General features: G+C 35.8%; 1 protein-coding gene across 1 annotated transcript in view; it reads right to left on the bottom strand.

Moving 5' to 3' along the window:
• PLXNA2 (plexin A2) overlaps positions 1 to 22,904 on the bottom strand; it is a 1,613,917-nt gene that overhangs the window by 1,270,278 nt on the left and 320,735 nt on the right. The window lies entirely within an intron of this gene.

Genomic DNA, 22,904 nt, shown 5'->3' with positions numbered 1-22,904 from the left:
AGGGCTAGAACATGTTTGTTGAATAGGTCTATTAGTAACATTTCCACTCAAATGCCTACGGTGAAACAGGGCTCCTTGATTTCCTGGTATAGATGCAGTGACGTTACTATGAAAAAGAGAATCACACAACGGAGTAAGCAAAGCAACCAGCTGACTAAGTTGCCCAATCAGTGCAGACATCTCCTTCCCCTTCGATGGATATTCATCCCTAACGACCGGGGAAACGCACTCCTCACTTTCCATAAGAAAACCAGTAAACACAGACAAGGAACAACAGTGCAAATAAGACTAATAACCTCCAAAAGCACTGCAACGAGGAGAAGTAATGCACCGGACAGCTCAGGATAAAATCCAAAGTTTATTTACATAAAACGTAATGAAAATACACAACACGTTTTTCATCTAACACACAGACTTCTTCAGACAACAGATAAAAATATAAAAATAAATATAAATTAAGTGTACTATTTATAGTTATGTCAATAGAACTCTTTTTTGACTCCCATTCTCCTCAATTTTTTAGATTTTTAAAAAAACTTTTTTAGATTTTCAAGATTTTTCATTAACTTCAGTACAGTTATTTATCTGATTCTTGTATTGTAGAAGAATTTTTTTCCTACTATTGATTATATTTGTTGTCATTTTTATTTTGACCTCTTGAGGGGACTGTTGATCAATCTTTGATGAAAGCCGTTTTTTAAGGTTCAAGAATGTTGCATTGTCCATACAGTTTTATTATATATATACTCAGAAAAACCAAATAATACAAGGCGCCTCTCGACTACGATAACCAAAAATGTAGAAATCCAGGAAAGATGGTTGGCTTGCCACAAGTTTATTGTATAAAGTTCCACAAAGCACTAAAACGGACTGCACAGATAAAAAACACTCCACATCCACTATAAACGCACTTCTCCCAATACGTTTTCGTCATATAACTGACTTCTTCAGATAAACACTCTAACCCCAACCTTTCTTTAAATACACACCTTAATTAATCAATTAGAACAACTAGTAAATTGTTAAACAATAGCATTTAAATATAAAACATTTAAAACCATTTTAAAAAACATTCTGTTAAAAAGTTCATTGTTGAAACACATTAATTTCCCTACTTTGATTTTAGATTGCCATTTTAGCAATTATTACACATTAATTATAGAATGATAATAACATTTAAAATATAAGCCTTTCATATATTCTGAAGGAATATAAGGGATATATAAAAAATGTGTAGAAGAAGTAACTATGCCCTCTGGTGGTAAATTATTAAAATAACATACAAAAGAACAATTCTTCAGTGTTGTTCTGTCTCTCACCATAAAAAATCTCTAAAAAAATATTTAAAAACTGTTATAATTTGAAAAAGTTTTTCTTCCTTTACTAATTTAAAATATATGGAAGGTCAAAAGGAAACATAATATGCAAATGTCTATTTAAACATTCAGCCCTAATACTTCAATCTATTCATAATTTTGCTGCTCTTAATTTCAGAATGGGGGCTATACTAATATGTTCATTTAGACCTGGAATTTGGTTTGCTTCTAGTGACATTTGCCACCACAACTCACGATATTCTAGCCTTTCTTCCCAAGGCCCTCCTCTTATGTCTTTGTCTATATGTTCTAAAACCGTAAAACTGAAGCTAGCTTTTTCACACATTTTACTGTGCTTATATAGAGCATTTGTTTCTTTACAATTTTTTATATCATTTAAATGCTCAAATATTCTTCTCTTTAATTTCCTCTCAGTTTTACCTATATAAAAAGATTGGCATACATTACATATGCCAATATAAACCAAACCTGTGGAATCACAATTATAGAAATGCTTGTCATTAGTTATGGTCTTATTTCTACTGTTAATATAAATACTATTAGTATTTGAGATATTTACACATTGGGCACACCTACCACACTTGTAGGTTCCCTTTCTCCTTCTATCCTGTGATGCCCCAGTGTTTTTATTTTCCAAAAGATTTTTTATCGTTAAGGAGTTTTTAAATACTACCTTGGGTGTTCTATTAGTTCCTAGGTCCAGTTCTGTTAATTCAATGAACCTGTCCCATTCCTTGTTGAAAATCCTTCTTATTTTATTATTAAATGTATTATATTCTAAAATTAAGGCTAGATCAAAGTTTTCTTGTTGATTTACTTTACTGGGTTCATTTAAATTATCTATTGCTTTACCTTTATTAGTAATAATAGGTGCAAATCTATTCTCTCTTCCTAAGGAAACTTCTTTTCTTATTTCCTTAATCAATTTACTTGGATAGCCCCTTTCTTGGAACATACTCTCCAGCAAATCACATTCCAAGAGAAAGTCCTGGTCCTTACTTGTCATTTTGCTTCCTCTTACAAATTGTCCTTTTATTATATTCTTCTTTACATGTATAGGGTGGGTACTGTCAAAATGTAGGAAGGAATTACAATATGAGGCTTTTCTGTATATTTTGGTTTCTAAATGTCCAAGTTCTTTATATATTTCCAGGTCCAGGTATTGCACCGAATTATGTGTTATTTTCCAAGTAAATTTTAAAAAACTACTAGTATTGTTCAAGTATACCAAGAATTCCTGAAGTTTGTCTTCTCCCCCATTCCAAAAAATAATAATGTCATCTAAAAACCTTCGGTAGACTGACATAAAAGTTTTGTATTTACTTTCCATTACAAATTTTTCCTCCCATTTTGATAAAATCAGGTTGGCATATGTGGGGGTGCATGCCGTGCCCATTGCCACACCTTGGATCTGTCTAAAAAATTCCCCATTAAAAAATAAAAAAATTGTTATACAAAATCAATTCCATCAGCCATTTACTTACTATCTTGTCATTGTGGGATATATTCCTATTTTCGAAAATTACTTCCTCAAACATCTCTAAGCCTTCCTCATGTGGTATAGATGGAAAAAGATCTATTACATCTATAGTAACAAATATGAGTCCCTCCATTTCAATCGTATCTCCTAAGATGTATAAAAGATCCCATGAGTCTTTTAAAATCTGTACTTTATGTAGCCAAGTATTTTTGGTTTTTGTATCTACAAACTTGGCTAAAGAATGAGTTTTAGACCCATTAGCTGCCACTATTGGTCTCAAAGGGGGATCACTTTCATTTTTGTGTATTTTAGGGATCCCAAAGATGGCAGGTACCTTAGGCTTGTCTACTTTTAAAAAATTATAAGTCTCCAGGTCAATTAATCCTTCTACCATCATGTCGTACAAATTTGCATCAATTCTATTATAAGCTATATTTATCTCATTTTTTGATACAGGCTCATATTTGTTCTCATCCCACAAAATTTTATACATTCTAGTATCGTACTCTATACTTTCCATAATCACAATTCCTCTCCCTTTATCCGGTTTCATAACCCTTATGTTTCTGTCTGCCTTTAAATTATTCAAAATTTCTTTTTCTTTTGAATTTAAATTGTTATCATATGACACCCTTTTGGAATCAACTTTTCTGATTTCTTTCTCAATTACTCTTTCTAGGTTTTTTAATTGAGGGTGTAAAGGGGGGGTTATATGTAGATTTACGTCTTAAAGGGGGGTCATTTTCCTTTACCCGGTTATGGAACATGGTCTTGAAATTGACTTTCCTTAGGAATATTTTTAGATCCAGTAATGTTTTCACCACATTTCCTTTAGTGTTGGGAATAAATTTTAACCCTTTTGAAAGTAAACTAAAGTGACCTTCTTCTAATTGCACTAAACTAAAGTTATAAATATTAAAACAATTAAAAGTCCATTTGTTTCCTTCATTGATGATGTTACTTGTGGGGGGGTGGGGATTATGTGGGGCAACCAGGGAATTCAATAGTAATAATTCCCCCTCCCCCTCCCTCTCCCTCTTCTCCCCCCTCTCCAAAAATTTCCTTCCCTTTCTCCATATTTGTTAAAAATTCTCTCTGACCTCCTAAGGGGAGGGAATTCTTCTTCATTTAAACAGTTTTCTTCATGTGTCTCTAAACTTTCTATAGGTTCCCTAATCTCTCTATTGTTTACTCTATCTATATTAACTCCACCTCTATTTCTAAGGTGTGGATTGGGGTAACAAGTGTTGCATTTGTATTCATTCAAATCACGTTCCATCTTTTTATATTTTCTCTGAATTAAATCATCTATATTTGTATCAATTTCCTTTCTCATACTATAATATTTTGCTTTCTCTTCTTCTATAGTAAATAATAAATCATTAGTTATAGTTTTATCCAGTTTTTCAATTTCCCCTAATAATTCTTCCTGTACCCGATTGTTTTCTTTGATCATTAATTTCAACATTTCAAGTCCACTTCTATTAAATAAATCTAATAATTCTAGATGGAAGTTAGACCCATTAATCACATTATTAGGGTATTTGTAAAAGCGTAGGCCTTTGGGTACAATTTCTTTGGTTATACATTCTCTAAGATAGGTATTCTCCACATTAAGTATTTGGTATTTATTCATTAATTTATACAAACTGTTGATGTTGTCTTTATATGCAAAATCATTAGTATTCACACCTTTGTAATTCTCTTTTTTGTCAAATGTAATTTGTCTTTTCAACCAACAGTTCAAATCCTTAACAGGAGAAACAGTACCTTGGTTTTTATCCGTGCCATGCCCTGGATTAATGCGTTTGTCTCTAGATTTAGCAGTAGAATTTTCCCTTCGACACATTTCCTTGAGCAGACCAGGAGTTTCTGCTGCATTAAAGCTACTGCCTTCATCGGACTCCTCTATAGTGTTAGCTTTTCGCCCGTTGCTGGTTTCGTTCCCTGTTGTTTCAATAACTTTCCTTTTCTTATTGTACGACCCTTCGGTCCCGAAAGCACCATTTCCGTTGTTTGGATTTTGCACTGCCAGTAAGGTTGAAGCTACCGGTGTGAGCAGATTGATCAGCTCAGTAAGCTGTCCGACCAGCTTACGTGTCAGCCCAAGGTCTTCCTGTTGCAAGTTCACAGGGACTTCCTGTATTTCCATAGCGCAAGGTAAAAAACTCAGAAAAACCAAATAATAAAGGAAGAAAAACTTTTTCAAATTATAACAGTTTTTAAATATTTTTTTAGAGATTTTTTATGGTGAGAGACAGAACAACACTGAAGAATTGTTCTTTTGTATGTTATTTTAATAATTTACCACCAGAGGGCATAGTTACTTCTTCTACACATTTTTTATATATCCCTTATATTCCTTCAGAATATATGAAAGGCTTATATTTTAAATGTTATTATCATTCTATAAGTAATGTGTAATAATTGCTACAATGGCAATCTAAAATCAAAGTAGGGAAATTAATGTGTTTCAACAATGAACTTTTTAACAGAATGTTTTTTAAAATGGTTTTAAATGTTTTATATTTAAATGCTATTGTTTAACAATTTACTAGTTGTTCTAATTGATTAATTAAGGTGTGTATTTAAAGAAAGGTTGGGGTTAGAGTGTTTATCTGAAGAAGTCAGTTATATGACGAAAACGTATTGGGAGAAGTGCGTTTATAGTGGATGTGGAGTGTTTTTTATCTGTGCAGTCCGTTTTAGTGCTTTGTGGAACTTTATATAATAAACTTGTGGCAAGCCAACCATCTTTCCTGGATTTCTACATTTTTGGTTATTATATATATATTTATCCAAGATTTTATAAGATTTCACTTATTTTTAATAAGCTTGTATGTTTATATATTGTGTTTTTTCCTTGTTATTTTGGCTATCAATTTTCTCTTCGGCTGCATGGAATGGTGTTTTCTAGAGTGGAAAAGATGTATCAGGCATGAAATTATTTATTCATGAGAAGGTTTTCTATTGGGAGATTTGAATTAATTGTTTTACATTAATTAATATATATATAATGGGCGTGAATTTTTATCTGTTGTCTGAAGAAGTCTGTGTGTTAGATGAAAAATGTGTTGTGTATTTTCATTACGTTTTATGTAAATAAACTTTGGATTTTATCCTGAGCTGTCCGGTGTATCGCTTCTCCTCGTTGCAGTGCTTTTGGAGGTTATTAGTCTTATTTGCACTGTTGCTCCTTGTCTGTGTTTAATGTTGTTTAACTGTTACGTCCCCCACACCCCACGTAACTTTAATATTCCAACTCCGAGATTGCACTACAGTGCGGAAATGCAAATATTTCCATTCTGCACTGCAGGGAGATGTCCATTACACATGATCGGGATTCTGAAAGTCATACATATGGTCTTGACCATACGGGTTTTGACCTTGTGGGATTTCGACCATGTGTAGGGGACCCATATATATATATATATATATATATATATATATATATATATATATATATATATATATATATATATATACACACACACACACACACACACAAACACACATATATACACATACAGAGTGAGCAAAGGCCTTACATGGTGAGAGTCAGGGGTATGCCCCTGCAAAAATCTCAGATTTCTAGTTTTTATATCCACCATTTGAATTTACTTCTTATGACAGGACTTGGTCTTACAGTGGAAGAATTATTGTCCTTTAAACATGTGCTTCAGCTACGACATTGTTTACAAAGCTTTAAATAAGCCACTCTTGCAAGAAAGACTTCCATTTGGTGTTGTTGATATGTATTATACAACTAGGTCACACAAAATGAACTTTGACTAACAACAAGAAAATAACAAGCATGTTGATAGACGGATTAGAAAGGTAACAGTCTTACAAAAAACACTGAATATAGCACTGCTAAAGTTTATAGTATCATTCAACTAGATGACCAAATGACAGTAATAACACTGCTCTGACCAGAAAATAATGCAAGTCTCTGAGGTGCAGTAAGCTACCAATCTAACCTTCTTCTTTCGGATTTTCCCGGTTAGGGGTCGCCACAGCGGATCACCTGTCTGCTCATGATTGGCAATGGAGTTTTACAGTGTTGAGTTGCCAGCCAGGTGCCCAACCTTCCACAGAAGGCACACACACACGCACATACTCACACCTAGGGCCAATTTGGAGTGTCCAATCACCTACAACATGTCTAACCTGCACTGATGAATAAAGAACAGAACATGTCACTGGCCACAGGCCTGGAGTAGTTGTTTACCTACCAACCAAATCAGTAACAAGAGAAGTGCATAAATTATAACTGACAATGTCATACACAAAATCTATAACACTGCATGAAGTATCACAGACACAGTTCACTTAGGAGGAAATTTAAATTTTAGCAAGGAGCATGTCTGAGAAACCACAAAAGAGGAGGAAAAGTGAAGGTACACTCATCCAAATTCCTCATAAATGTTGGAGCAGATTGTACATACAGGGTGACAATAGTATAACAAATACTGCATGGTTTATTAATTCCAAAACTGCATGTCTGCAAACCTCAGCTTACAAGTAATGAGCCTTGAGTCTTCTCTTTATAACAAATAGTTCTGAAGCTGACACGCAGAAAAGATCAGGGATCTCAGGAACATACTGGCAAACTAAATGCTCTATTTTCTTTTTTTTTTTGTCAAAGTACATTGTACACTTATTTGCATGTGTATGCACCGCATGCAAGGTATTTCTGGGCATGGTATTATCATTTTTTAATAATTACTTCTACAATACAATGCCCACTGAACAGTAATCATATTAGCATTAGCAGAGTGAAATGCGGTAACAGCATTATCAAGTCTGAAAAAAGCATAGCAACTCTTCACCTATGAACCAGTCAGAGTTTACAAAAGGATAGCAAACTGACAGCTGAAGCATGGGGATGTTTGTTTTTTTGTTTTTTTTTAATCTGATGCAGATGTGCTGGAAAATAATGCCCTGACAAGAAATGGTGCAAACTCATCAAATGCTTAAGAAATACAAAGTCTGCTTTCCTGACTTCTTTGAAAATGTCACCAAAGCCATGGACAAAGGTAAGACAGTGCACACAGCCTATCTCGACCTTGCCAAGGCTTTTGACATAATTCCCCACTCTGGCATCATTGAGAAACTCTCCCAGATAGGGATTAACCTTTACATTACTACATGGGTAGCCAATTGGCTCACCAACAGGCTTGCAAATGCTCTAGGGCCACTAGCCTAGTAACCTCCTGTGAACTATTTTGCAAAGGAGCACTCAGTCCCAGCTCTAACACCAAACTACAAATTGTACTTAAACTTTAAAGTTATGTATCTGGAAGCCTAAAATGCCATGGGAAATGCTTTGTACAAAAGAATCTTTTCTTAATGGCCTATTAAAGAGCATATTCCCTAATCCCTTCAGAACTCACCACTGCTCTAATCTTAGGCAACTAGACTGGCTGGAATTCCAAAACCATCTGATAATCCCACAACTCACAATTGCCCGCAAGATATTTCACCAACCCAATAATACTCCTATACTCTCAAAACTCTTAATCCCATATAATAATCTGAACTCCTTACGTTCTTCTAGTAAACTCCTTGCAAGCTTAACAAAGTCTAATAATACAGTTGGTGACTCTCTGTTTACTAACACAGCAGGAAAAAACTGGAACCTGTTACCCAATGAACTAACACTAATTACATCCTTGCCACTCTTTAAACAAAAACTTAAAAAACACTTCCAAATGCACTGGCTATGCCCTTGTAGTAACCCTGACTAACAACCATCTTCACCCCTGTTTCTTCCTCTTCTAACCAAACTTCCAAACATTTAAATACTTAGTCTTGTAATTAAGACTGACACTATTTAAACTCTAATCAACTTATTGCTTAAATCCTTCAACCTGATGTGAACTATTGTACATAACACTTACTGTATTATATCTGTTTTAGCTTTCTTAAGCAATATTATGTTTACTGTTACTTTTCTTAAGTGCTTTGATCTCTGAAATGTAATAACTACCCATTTTATTTGGTTTATTAATCCTATATTTACCATGTAACAATATATTTTTTTTATACTTTTTATACTTTTGTATATCTGTGTGGAGCTTTTCTCCCCGGGCCTCTACTGAAAATGGATATATATCCAGCTAGACTAGCCCGGTCAACAAATGTAAAATAAAATAAAATAAAATAAATATTAATTTTGCATACATTTTAAACAACAACTGTACATGTGCATTTAATAAAACCTCACATTTTTAGGTTAAATGGAACTAAATCATCTTTCAAATGAAGTTACTGGGAACCTGATACCTTGCGTTTAAGAAAGACAGAGGTAAATAGGATATAATAAGTCCATATGAGATATAAACAATCAAAATATTTGAATTTTGACATAAATCATTATACTGTGCATTTAGCTAAAACTGGACCATCATGAGTTTATGCATAAGTTATGGGCACACAATGGCTCTATGCCATTACATATCAAATACAGAATGTTTTTTCTTCCAGTATTATTACACATAGACATCTTCCTTTCTGATTAATATACAAACTAATACTTCTTGGAATATACCCACAAGACCCCCATGGCAAAGGTGCAAACTTAACTATACAAATGAGCTCAATAACAGTGTTAAACTTAATAATTCTATGATTTAGAACAGTTTTCATGGCACTGTATTTGAACAATTCAGTCCCATATGTTATCTGATTTTGTTCATACGTTAAACTATTTGTTGTTAATAAACATAATTTATCTCTGTGGTTATACCTATGGCTGTAGCTCCCAAGGTCACTGCAAATATTTATTTCAGTATAACTAGAGAAAAGCAAACCATGATTTCAAGACCAACACACACAAACATGCCAATGGAAGACGATGCACGGAACAGTAAACCTATTCAGTCATGCGTCTAGCTCTTGTGCAGATGCTCCTTCATTATCACTACCCCTTGTCCTACCTTCTATCTGCTCTAGAGGCCCTGAAGCTAATTCATTCACCTATACTCTTCCAGTAGTTTTAAAAGAATATGCCTACATACAAGGGGAAGAAATCACCAAAACGCAAAACGCTGAAAGCAACAAAATCAGGAAACAAAATAAAATGAGCCAATATTTAAATATGTGAATACGCAGTTGTCATTGAAATAGTTGACAACTCATTTGGGAACAAGATTTTGTGAGTGTGAAAATGAGTAACTCCACATTTGTGTGAATCACATTTGGTTTAATTCAGCTTTTATAAGTATACAGGTATGCTATTTAATTTCTGTGCCAAGCTGTCAGGCAAATATTTCACCATGTACTTCCAATCTGACCACACATGCATTTTGATATCACTGTATGAAAAGTACAAAATATTCTCCATATGGAGGAGCTGAGAACTTAGCTGGACAAGAAAGTGACAGAATCAGTAATACTGGGTGTTTCAGGCTGATTTTCAAACAGATTAAAGTACAACACGAAGAATCTGAGATCAGCACTGTAGCAAAGCATTTAGATTTAGTCCTCACATTGCTTAGCTCTCCAGTTTAGTTCCCAGCTGGGGTGAGCTCTGTGTGGTGTCTATATGTCCCCATTGTGTCTACAAAGAATTTTATAATACGTCCTAGTTTCCATCCACACTGAAGACACATGCCACTGATGATCCTCCAAGCTTCTTATAGGTGTGCATGTGCATTAATGCATGCACATGTGAGTGAAAGTGTGTGCATGTGTGGGTGGGCATGCATGTGTGAGTGAGAGTGTGTGCATGTGTGGGTGGGCATGCATGTGTGAGTGAGAGTGTGTGCATGTGTTGGTGGGCATGCATGTGTGAATGAGAGTGTGTGCATGTGTGGGTGGGCAAGCATGTGTGAGTGAGAGTGTGTGCATGTGGGGGTGGACATGCATGTGTGAGTGAGAGTGTGCATGTGTGGGTGGGCATGCAAGTATACATCTCTGTCAGAGGGGAAACCTGTCCAGGATTATTTTTTTCTGACTTGTGCCCTTTGGGCTTCATTATGATGAACTGGATACATCAAGTAGTGTTGAATGATGAATGTTAAGACCTAGATACTGGGATTTTCTGATTAACATTATACATTCAAGAAGCATGTTACGACAGAATGCATACAGAAATTTGCAGATATATATTCAACTACAACTTCACACTGAAAGTTATATTAGGCTCTGTCTCATTATATATCAATAGGCATTTGCTAAATGAGAAGAAAATTCACTTATGCGCAAAATGTTACTGATTTATTGGTGCAGTATATGTAGTAATAATCATCTTCTTTGACACTTGGAACAAGTACCAAATTCAGTCGAACTTTGGGTAGTTAATCTAGTTGCCATGATATACAAATCCAGGAATAATCTGGTAATGTTTACTACAATTTAAAAGAAAGGCACTTGCTCATTCTATAATTCCTAGTGATATGATATTTGAAATATACTGTCTGCAACAGGACCAAGCATGTTAAAATGATACAGTGACATTTTATTGCAAAGTAGCCACAAAACCTAAACAAATGATAACAACAGTTATTTTTCACCAGAGATAACCAAAGCCTGAAGGAAAACATTGTTCACTTCAAATGAATTTCAGATAGCATCAACAATGCATTTAGTTAAACCCCAGAATGACTGCTTTAGACAGACTTTAGGGAAAAATTAATTAATTCAGTGGTCAGCAACAGTGATAACTTTCACTAATAACATGTTTGAAGGGGCAAAAAAGGCTCCATTTAAGTGTTGTGACATTACTTAACTCATCAAATGTTTTGTTTGGTCAGCCATTGAAAGAATGACTGAAGATACTGCAAAGCTATAGGCTACAGATAACATTTACAATGAATCATTTAGCAGTGATATTTTTGCTATCTTTATTCAAGTTACTAGCAATTTGTTTATTCTGTATACCAATTGCTCTTTTGTACCATACATTTTCCATTATTTATACATTACATAATCTTTCTTGACCTTAAGGTAAAAACAGTAAAATTAGCTTGAAAAACGAGTTAGTAAATATGTAAATACATTAGTACTGACACAGTGTTGCTGTTACGACCCATGGTAAACATTAATAATTATAATAATCTATTTATTACCCAGGAAGGCCCACTTGGCACACACACAGTCCTTTTTCAGGGGTAACCTGGGAGTAATATTTGGTTAAGTGACTTAAGCTCAACATTACTTGTAGTGATAGCACCGCACACAGTATTTCACTGACAACAAAAATTGAAAGTAATCCTTGTTTTTGCAGGGATCTGTCAATGATCATCACCTTAAACCAGATCACAACAAACAGGCAACATAGGGCAAAATTAATCTGTTTTGTGATACCTAATGTTTATGTCTGACCATCTATTTGGTCCTGATTTAAAACAGTTGTCTAGTGGCTCGTTTTATAAGGGTGTCTAATAAACTAATTAGTAGATCCAGCTACATTGGCTGATCAGTAGCTTTGGATATGATCAACTGATTTTTTCAAGAACTAAATGTGGATTTTATTAGCATGTTTGGCTGACTCTGCATTTCAAATAATGTTACCTAACATTGACAAAATGGTGTTCCAGCTGGAAGGACACCATTTTAAGGCATGCTGCAACCAGAGTTTGCATATGTTAGCACTCTAATGCAAATTTCGACATCAAACTAAACAGACTAACTCCATATTAAAGTGGCATGTAAGTATGTACAGAATGATATCTCAACGTTATAAGATTAAAATATGCCAGGGGAGTAAAAACTTTTTTTTTTAAATCCCAAACATGGATGACTGAATCATCAATGTTTTAAACAATGAACCAAAGAGTCTACAGTTGTCCAGATTATTTTTAAGCCATCTAATTGAATTTTCAAGCTTTTATCACTGCTGGAATTCAGACACAACTTCACGGCACTGTTAAGCTTTTGACAAAAAAAAGTTCATTGACATAATCAGCAGCCACCAGTCACAGGTGCTACATTAAAATTTCAGTTCCAAGTGTTAAATTCCAGGTAGAGTAATCCTCAAATACAAGTGCAAAGATTTCAGTTCCAGGCTGAATCTGTAAGTAGAGATGCTCATTTAAGTAATAAGAAATATAAAAATGTTAAGGAATACGAGGTTGCTTCACCTTGAAAATAAATTTAATTTCTTACGACAGATTCTAACCTTTGACTATATGCATTTTAAAATATGTCACTCTACCATTCCCTGACACTTTCATTGTTTCATTTGTTTTAAAGCAACATATTCAAACATAACCTTCACTGAACACACTTTCAGGCACTCTTCCGCCTTGGGCATGTCTTACTTTCAACTCTAAGTGTAACTCAACACTTCATTCTTAAGATATTTTTATGTAAAAATGCTTGCGTGCAAACAGCACTGACATACAAAGAGTGACTGCATGGGGCATTAATGAACCCAGGGGAGGTAGACCTGTCCAAGCAAGAAAACAGTCATTCTGTCACACAGAATGATCTGATCCAGAGCAAAGGTTGGTCTGCCTTTAGGGATTACATGCCTTGTGATATTCATTTCACTGTAATACTTAAGTGCCTTCTTTCACAAGTCAGTTCCATGACAACGAAAGAGAAGTGGTGGTTATCTTCTGCACAGCACTTTGGTCACTATTATGTTGTCACGGAAACAGTTCACTGCTCACTCTGCACAAAATGTGCATGAGGTGACAGGTGAACTGTCAAGCAACATGAAACTAAAGGCATCTGAAAAATCCCAAAGGCAAATTCTACTCAGCTAGGTTCTAATGCATATAATGTCAGGAAACACAAAGAGCCCAATGCATGTTCTACGCAATGGTCCTCAAGTTAGAAATCTGTAGCTGAAATCAAAGAAAGTCAAAGAACTACTTATATTTTTAAATATTTCTGTACCACAGCATCTCTCTCATTCCTCTAAAGTCACTTGATCTATAAGCTGTAGATGCAATGGCTGTTGCAATTTGTATTCTGTATCAACATACTGTCTATAAAAGACATATATATATATATATATATATATCTTTACACACATAACTATATATAGATACATATAAACATAATATGTATACTTACATAACTACACACACACACACACACACACACACACACACACACACGCACACGCACACACACACACGCACACACACACACACACACACACACACACACACACACACACACACACACACACACACACACACACACACACACACACACACACACACACACACACACACATTTATATTGCAATATATTACAGGAACTAGATAAGTGGATAGTCCCCACAATATCACAGCCGATGAGTATTCGCAGATCACAAAGAAATATACACACACACATACCCACATCCACTTGTGCACTCTCTCTCAGCTTGTGTCTTTGTAACTAGAACAAAAACAGTCATCAGGACAGTGTTAGCATGTCAAAGGACAAGAGCTGCAAGTTTTCATTCGCGTATCCAAGCAGAGTTGCACATGAGTGTTTAAATAAGGTTCTTGGCCTTACTGTGATTGAAATTGTGCCTGGGATGCCATTCTTTTTTGTATTCTTTTCTTTTCGTATTTATTTCTTCCTTTCCTTCTTTCTTCATTTCTCTTCTTGGAATTCAAAAAAAGGTACCCCCACTATGGTAAACCATAACATGAATGGTAATCCCTCACGATAATCCTTTATAGTTTGCAGACAGGTCTAACACATTGATTTTATACAATCACAGTGAGCCAATCTGACGGCCATGCTAAATAACAACGATGCTGGGAAAGCAGCTAATCTGCCATGTGCTCTCCTTTAGGAATGCCTGCTGCTGAGTGATTCATAAAATGCAACTTTGCATTAGTTTGTACTACACCATGTGAATTTGTAGCTATGCATTTTGTGAATGCATAAACGTTAAATGTAAGAACATAACTACAGTGACATTATGAACAGCTGACAGCTCACATAGTGGTACTTGTAGATCCTAGGTTAATCACAAGGACATGCTCGTTTTGTACTAACTGCTGAACACAAGAACAAATACTGAAGACTGTCTCTGCATTCTTACTGTTCATGTCATGCACAAAAAAAAAAATCAATAAATATTATCCTCCAGCCGAGTAGTAGACCTGGATGCCAGGATAATAACTGGACTCCTATTAGAATCTACTGCAAGTGATAAGGGTTCTGAAGCAGCATTAAACATATCACATCACTGGCATGTTGTTTTTTTAGACTGTAAGCCCCTATCCTAGCACAGAGCTACTCCTTATGATCATATGACCTAAAAACAAACGCACCATCAGTTAATCATCTCAGATAAGAATCAACTGAAACTGATGTGGTTCTCCATACTCATTTTAAAAATGTTCATCTACCAACACAGATTAATGACAAATATTTCCATCCCCCAGGTGATGCTGCTGCTTCTAATAAAACGAGCTCTAACTAAAGGTAATACGGAGGAACACAACAGAAACAAAAACAATATTACATTTTAGGCTGACAGGATATCAAAGCTTTAATACAAAAATGTGGAGTTCTGGAGATTGTAATGTTATTAGGAATAAACATCTTGATGGGGAAAATTGACAACAGCTGGTTAAAATGGCAGTCATAAAATGAGCTGTCACGTGAATGATAAACTGCATTGTTTGAACATGGTAACTTTTCTACTGCTAGTTCGAACACCTTTTTTTTTCCCTTTCTTTGAAGTTTAATTTTTCAGAGCCGCTGCATGCATTACATTAGCTCAGGTGTGTTTGCAGAAACTCATCGATGGTTGCTAAATGTTCTTCAACATTTGTCAAATGAAATTTTACTCTGTTTATACATCCACTTGCTCTTTAACATAATATTGGTGAAGCTACTGAATCCAATTTAAAGAGCTTTAAAAAAATTAGTAATCTTGTCTGCTTTAAGTCTTTGTCATGAAAATAGTATTTTAGAAATTAAAAGCATATGACTAGAAGATGAATTAGCAGGATTAAACAATTAACTCATCACGTTTCAAAGCAGAGGTGCACAGACAAACTGTAACTGTACCTTCAACCAGTAATATTAGACTGAAGGTAAACAAAACATAAACAGATAAAAAATAGAACAATATATATTTTATTTTAGAAGATATGTATTACAGAAGTCAGATGTGGTAAACTGTGTACAGTGTTAGAAAAGGAATGAATGGGGCTGTGGTGGTTGCCTCTGAGCAGGTGCACAAAAGGGAAATATGCTTTGAGAACTTGGTGTGAAAATAGGTTTTCAGCAACTTCTGGTGAAAGATTATCTAAATCATAACAATTAAGAAAGTATTTCTGTTTGTGGTGGTTATGGTCACTTTTACGACTTAATGACCCAGGTGTTGAAGACAGCACCTCCTTCTGACAGTAAATCGTACGAGCTCTGAAATTTCATGCAAACAATTCTGCTGCAGTAATAGATTTACTGGTATTGATGTATGGCTTGTCAGCTGCTAAGGAGGTGGTACAGCTTGTAATGTAACAAGTTCTGGGGTCTGAAGGGTCTAGATTACAGTCTCAGATGAGGGATGTATTTCTTCCATTTATCTGTGTTAGCATGTGTCCCGTAGCATGCATAAACACTGATACATGTTTGCAATGAACAAAGCATTCATATAGCCACAGCATTCTACACCAGATCTGCTTAACAGCATTGGCAGAACACAAGTGTGACTGGAATGGGGTTCTGGAAAGTTCAAGTACAAATCTCAGCAAAGGCCTACATTTCTTGTTAGGCTGTGTTTACACGTTAAGAGTCATTCCTGACTTTGCAGATATTTTGGCTTTTTTTTTTTTATATTTTGACATCTTAGTTCCCAAATTATTCATTATTACAGAGGTTATTGAGAAGACTTCTACTGCTGGCCACTTACAATTTACAACTCATTTCCTCAAAGATTTCAGCTGTTGGAGTGATTTTATGTAGGTGGGATATTTACTTGGAAAAGTTTTGTCTTAATTTATTTATTGTTCTTACAGTTTGATAAAGGACATTTGGACAGGAAATACAAACTAACCACCAGCCAGTTAATAGAAAACATTTTTTATCATCATAAGTTGCTGAGAAAGTAAGAAACCATCACGCTACAAGTGTCAACCAGTTTTACTACATGGATGTCCGTTGACAAGTTTAAGCAGTTATTCTGCCGCGTTTAAGAAACAGTACTTTCCTGTATATTCCTTCACTGCGCTCTGTCCTGGAGCACAGTCAGAAAAGTGCTGTTACATTTTGATCAGTTCAGTGGCGCACTGCATTTCTGGATCTGAATAAAACCTCCTGAAATAGTACTGTAGAGATGTATGGACATGTTACATTTTGGTGGGGGAAAATATATCAGCCAGATGCCACAAAAGCCTGCACAATCCCAGGAAAACAGGTTAAGTATCTGTTAATTGAGTCTATGTCAAACCTGAGCATAAACGACTTGGTGCAATAAAGACCCCACTGCAGACTGGATGTATCCATGCAGTCAAAGCTTCTGCAAGTCAAGAGGCCAACTGAGAGCACACATCAAAGAGCATCTAATACTGAAATGAAATGGAGAAAGCTGTAACCCATTATATGACTATGATCTTAGGAAGGCAACCCTTACCCCTGTAGCACACTGTTCTTAAATGTATCTTTTATGCTTGACAGCTGCAGGGAAAGCAGTTAGAGGTCTCATGGCCCAGGAGAAGAACAGAGACACTGGAATAGAGTGCCAGTCTTTCTTGACTGGATAGTGGAATAATGTGGCCTGGCAACAATGGCCATCACAGTAAGAGTGGGACTTTGTGACAACAAAGAGAACAGGAACCCCAAAACATGTATCACATTAAGCGGAGTGCATGACTTTCCAATGGCCAAAAGGAGGCAAAAATACTCTTTCAGAGAGATAGAAGCAGCCGGGTACTTGTGCAATAAAGATCCTTATCTTAAGCTACAAGGGCAACATGTCACACTACAGCACAATTCCTGATTCATTTTTCTGCATTTTGTGTCACATGGTGCAGACAAGAAAAATTGTTCACAAATAAAGAGTAAGTAATGCATGCCATGTAGAGTGGCATCCATTTCCTAGCATCATGTCTCAGCGGATTCCAATCAGTTCACTGGAATGAAGAAGGGTGAATAACATGGAATGATGCAGAACTGACCTACTGCTAAAGGCGAAGCCCAAAACATCACAATGAATACTACAATGTAACCAGGATTTCTGACATTAATTCACACGCTCTTCAGCTTGCTTATTTGATTACTATGACTTTTCTTACTTTTAAGAAATTTTCAGCAATAGCATGTTCTCAGAATAAGTATAACGTTGTGAAACTCTGAATGGTTATTTCTGACAAATATATCTGGTAGGAAAGCAATTTCAAAAATCCTTTGACTCAAAGCATGTTTATCTGTTGAAGGATGCAACTGTATTGAACTCTCAACACCACAGGAAGTTAATAATAAACAAAGATCAGCCAATTAAAAATCAGAAAATGGAAAAATTAAGGAAGCATAAAAAAAAAAAAGATCAAGGCACATATCTGCCCTATGTCAATTAAACAGTCTCCTACAAAATTATGACCAAGGCAGGACAGGGCTATCTTGCTGGAGAATGGGCTAAAACAACTACCAGACTGCAAAATGACCAGGATAATTTAGTAAAAGATGCTTTCACTGTCCTACAAGTAAGACTTGCTATAGCCTGTTTTTTTTTTTTTTGGTACTGAAATGTTAGAGACTTAGGACATCTTAATACAAATGTATTGTCTATCTACAGTTATTTTTGTGGTAAGCACTTATGCTGATGATTTTACAGAATGACTATCACATGTCATTCTGGCTCCAAAGAACGTCAACAGTCCCTACAGTCAGGCTTGCAAATTCATTTCAGAAGTCAACCTTTCTTAACTATGCCTAAGAGAACACACTAAATAGCAGAAAAGGTAGACAAAGCTATACTCTGTTGTGTACACGAGAATATAATGCTTCACTGCTTCAAAAAGACAGAAAAGATATGAATGCTATGTACATGTGCCTGCTAAGCACATTTAAACAGTATCAGCTTAGAATGATAGTTTCAACATACCATACCTTCCATGGTGGTGGTACATGTTTGGTGTGGATATGGATGTGTGTGTGATTACTTGAGTAACCAGGCAATCCCACTGGCTCAGTGTGTCACACTTACATACAATAATCATGGCACCTGTTTAGTGTAGATTTGGGTGGATGTAATTACTTGAGTAACCAGGCAACCCACTGACTCTATACCAAATGTAAATACAATAACCATGGTACTGTTTTGGTGTAGATGTGGGATGGGTGGGGGTAATTACTTGGGTTCTCAGGCAGCCCCCTGGCTCAGTATGTCAGACTTACATAAGATAATTCATGGTAACTGTTTGGTGTGGCTGTGGGTTTTTGTGCGTGTGTGTGTGTGTGTGTGTGTGTGTGTGTGTGTGTGTGTGTGTGTGTGTGTGTGTGTGTGTGTGTAATTACTTGGGTAATCAGGCAACCCCAATGGCTCAGTATGTCAGACTTACATAGGGTAATCAAGATACTTGTATGGTGTGGATGTAAGATGGGTGGTTATAATTATGTGGGTAACCAGGCAATCCCCTGGCTCAGTATGTCAAACTTACAGAGGAGAATCCCACACACTCATCAGTCCACTCCTTCTATTTTCTACCACTTACTATCGTGTTTGACAAGTTCTACTTTGTTCTGGTTTTACTGCACTCCTGAAACTTTCAGCTGTTTTTCTGTAGTCTGTAAGCAGTCTTTTGAATCAGAGGAGAAAAAAAGATATTCATTTCCTACTAGGCTCTTAGCCTTCTACCTCCAGAATTAAGGAGAAAGCAAAACATAATTAAGGAAGAAAGATTCAAACTATGGAAACTACTGTAGTACTTTTCAAAACAATGATGGATTTAAGGAGGAACAGAACAATATTTTGAGCTAAAATTAGCAGTACACCTCATTAATTAGTAACGATTTCAGAAATACAAGTTCGTATTTTGGTGCTAGTAGTTCTACACAAGTTGGATACCAACAAACATTGTGGTCAGGCATGTGGTAAGACTTAACCACAGCTGAATTCCTAAGTATCCAGGTCCACCAACTCACATCACAACTAGCTTTGTGTACTTCAAACCTGCTTCCAATGTAAATTAACAGTGTTGGTATTACAGACACTAGCAACCCTTACGGTGTTCTATCCATGACCAAAAAAATATATCCATAGGCATTTTCTTTTCCTTATTTTGGGTGTATTTTTTTAAATAGTTACTTCAGTACAAAATCACACAACACTTATGGCTGGATTCATACCTCTCAACTGTCTAGATTTTTGTAGAATGTCTAGATTTTACCTCATATATTTGGTCTGTTCCTCGTAAAATATGTGTATTTCTGGCAAACTGCTGAGGACTGAAGTCACAAAATAATGGCATACATTTGAGTTTCAGACTTCATATCCTTCAGAAAATGCATACTAAAGCAAATCTTATTATTCTACTGACTTTCTAAGTTTATAAGAGCAATATTTAAAATCTGTCTCTATTTTTGGGCCTTTGTTCCCCCATTATTTCAGACTCTGTCCTGATTTCTTGAACGTGAGAGGTATGGCTGGGTGCATAAAGGTTACCACTAAGTGTACACTTCTGAATTCAAGAACAGCCCTACTACAAGTGCTTGTGCTGTCTATTCACTCAGAAAGGTTACATCAAGTGTAAACATAGTGTACCATCAGTGGTAACTTTTATGACTCCAGCCTTTAGTGTTTACAAGCCCAGAGCATACTGGTATTAATAGAAAATCACATGATATGAAGAATATACAACAGGAAAAACAGGCAGCAAGGCTGGAAATGGAATTCTTTAAATGTAACTGAGAGGTAACTTCTACAGGTAGTCTGTGTATTTTACTCCACCAAATGGAGCTTTACAAATTTTCAAATATAACTGTGACCCAGTCCTGTGCGAAAAGCAAGAAAGTTAACACAGAAGGGATGGATTTAGGCCTTTATAATCAGGTCTACTTCTGTCAGAAGGCTTTTAAAGTCATCAACATGTAGCGCCTTGAAGGTATGGTAAATAAATTACGTTATTCTTAGAGTCACAAATTTAAGAAGATAAAGGAAAGGCACTCCTTGAAATAGGTATGTTTGTGCAGGTTAAAGCATGACTGCACCAGGCAAACATATCTTATGTACTTCCGTTAACCAGACATGCTGAGCACTAAAAGATGGAATACCGTTACATTCAAGAAACTGGTTGGGTACTGAGGAAAGAACGCATTGCACCTGGACCATAGGCTGAAGACTTGCAAACCAATGTCCAGAATCTTCTGCGGCTGGCATGTAATAGGACATACTACTCAAAAATAACAACACGCAAATTTCTGATATTTCAGGGTAATATAAGTGCAAAGGGGAGCATGGACTGCAGAGTTAAAAAAAAAAAAAAACAGATGGAAATAGCATCCTTTTTTGTAGTACAGAGAATTGAGACATTGAGGTCAAGCACACTGAAGGGACAGAAACCAGTGGGGATAGATGAGCAGTGAAAAAGGAATTATGACAAGACATGAGACAAGAAGGAATCACATTGAATTATAAAAGTAGCTTACAGTGTAGCATACTGATGCACCTCTGAGCACATTGCAATGACGATTCCTCCTGTTACTATGAAACTGGTTTTATTCTGCAACGTTCACATTTGATCTGTTTTGTATACATTAACACTTTTTTCAGTCTGTCTTGAAGGACAGACAGGTAAAACATGGCAGAAGGCCAGTTTTGTAAATTCTGACATCTGAGTGTTTGTCAGAATTCTGCAATACAGAATTGCCTACATGGAAGGAAGAAATAACTCTTTAGTTGTGAAAACTACCCATCACAGATTGATTTAAAACGTCTTACAGACTGACTCAGACTTAAAATCTAAATGAATCTTAGTATTATCTTATTTAATATGCATCCTTACAAAAAAACCTGCCCAGTTAATGCAAGTGTCATTTACAATTAACATACTTTCATATCATTAGATAATGTATGTCTGGCATCTTAGAAATGAATCCACTAATAACCTTAACCATTTTATTCCTGCCACTTTTGTTTGTTACAAGTACCACTTCTCTGCCACTGTATATTCATCATTACTAACAATGGCTTCTCCACTACTTAGCTATTATCTAGATTACATACTTTATAATCTTTTTCATTTTTCTCTTCTATACCTTTTATTGTCTACACCCCCTTTAGTTCCTAGAGCTACTGTTATGGGTTCTACATCACCAGTGCTTCTACAGACCTAATTTAACCCCCCCCCCCGACATTCTGCTTGTTCATGGCTACTCTAGCTCAATCTCCTGATACATGTATGACTTATTATTTGTCCCTTTCTGGATTTTGTTGCTTTGCCCAGTATAGTATTATAATTCACCAGTTGTTCTCATATTCTTCTTTTCTTCTGTCTTCATTTCTTTGGTGTTTCAGTCTTTATCTGTTTTTATTTGTGTATGTGTGTGTATGCTATACCCCATTTATTTCTCTCTTTCATTTTACCCCTCTGTTCCCTGCTTTCCTCCAATTCAAATGCATGGACCATTTAGCTCTATGTTGCTGTACAGTCCTTCCAACTTACTTTTTATTTATTTATTTATTTATTTAACATTTGTTAACCAGGAAAGTCCGACTTGGAATGAGCCAATTTTCAGCAGTGGCCCAGGGAGAAATGCTCCCAGGTCTTTGTAACATGGGAAGAAACCAGAGCACCTGGAGGAAACCCACACAAATGCAGGGAGGACATGCAGACTCCACACAGAAGGCACCCAAGCCAAGAATCGAACTGGAGAACCTCTTGCTGCGAGGCGACAATGCTACCTCTGCACCACTGCACCATCCATATTCTTCCTTACCACCACTTTTTCTTCTCCTCAGTTTGTCATTTATACTGTAAATTGCTCTACATGTCTAATCACTGTATAAACTGTAATAGGTTTTTTTACAAAATCAGTTGTGATCTGCTTACCTATTCATCTAAAATACCATTAATCTTCTACTTCATTTTCTAATGATCCATTTAATGCATTTAGGATTATTGGGTTCCAGAGCCCATCCTTACATAGGTGCAAAGGGCCTATCCTTACATAGGTGC

The sequence above is a fragment of the Protopterus annectens genome, chromosome 7.part0, assembly GCF_019279795.1.
Source record: "Protopterus annectens isolate FY-2018-M chromosome 7.part0, PAN1.0, whole genome shotgun sequence".
NCBI lineage: Eukaryota > Metazoa > Chordata > Ceratodontiformes > Protopteridae > Protopterus > Protopterus annectens.
Note: the sequence above shows the minus strand (reverse complement) of the source record. Positions and strands in the feature narration are given on the sequence as shown.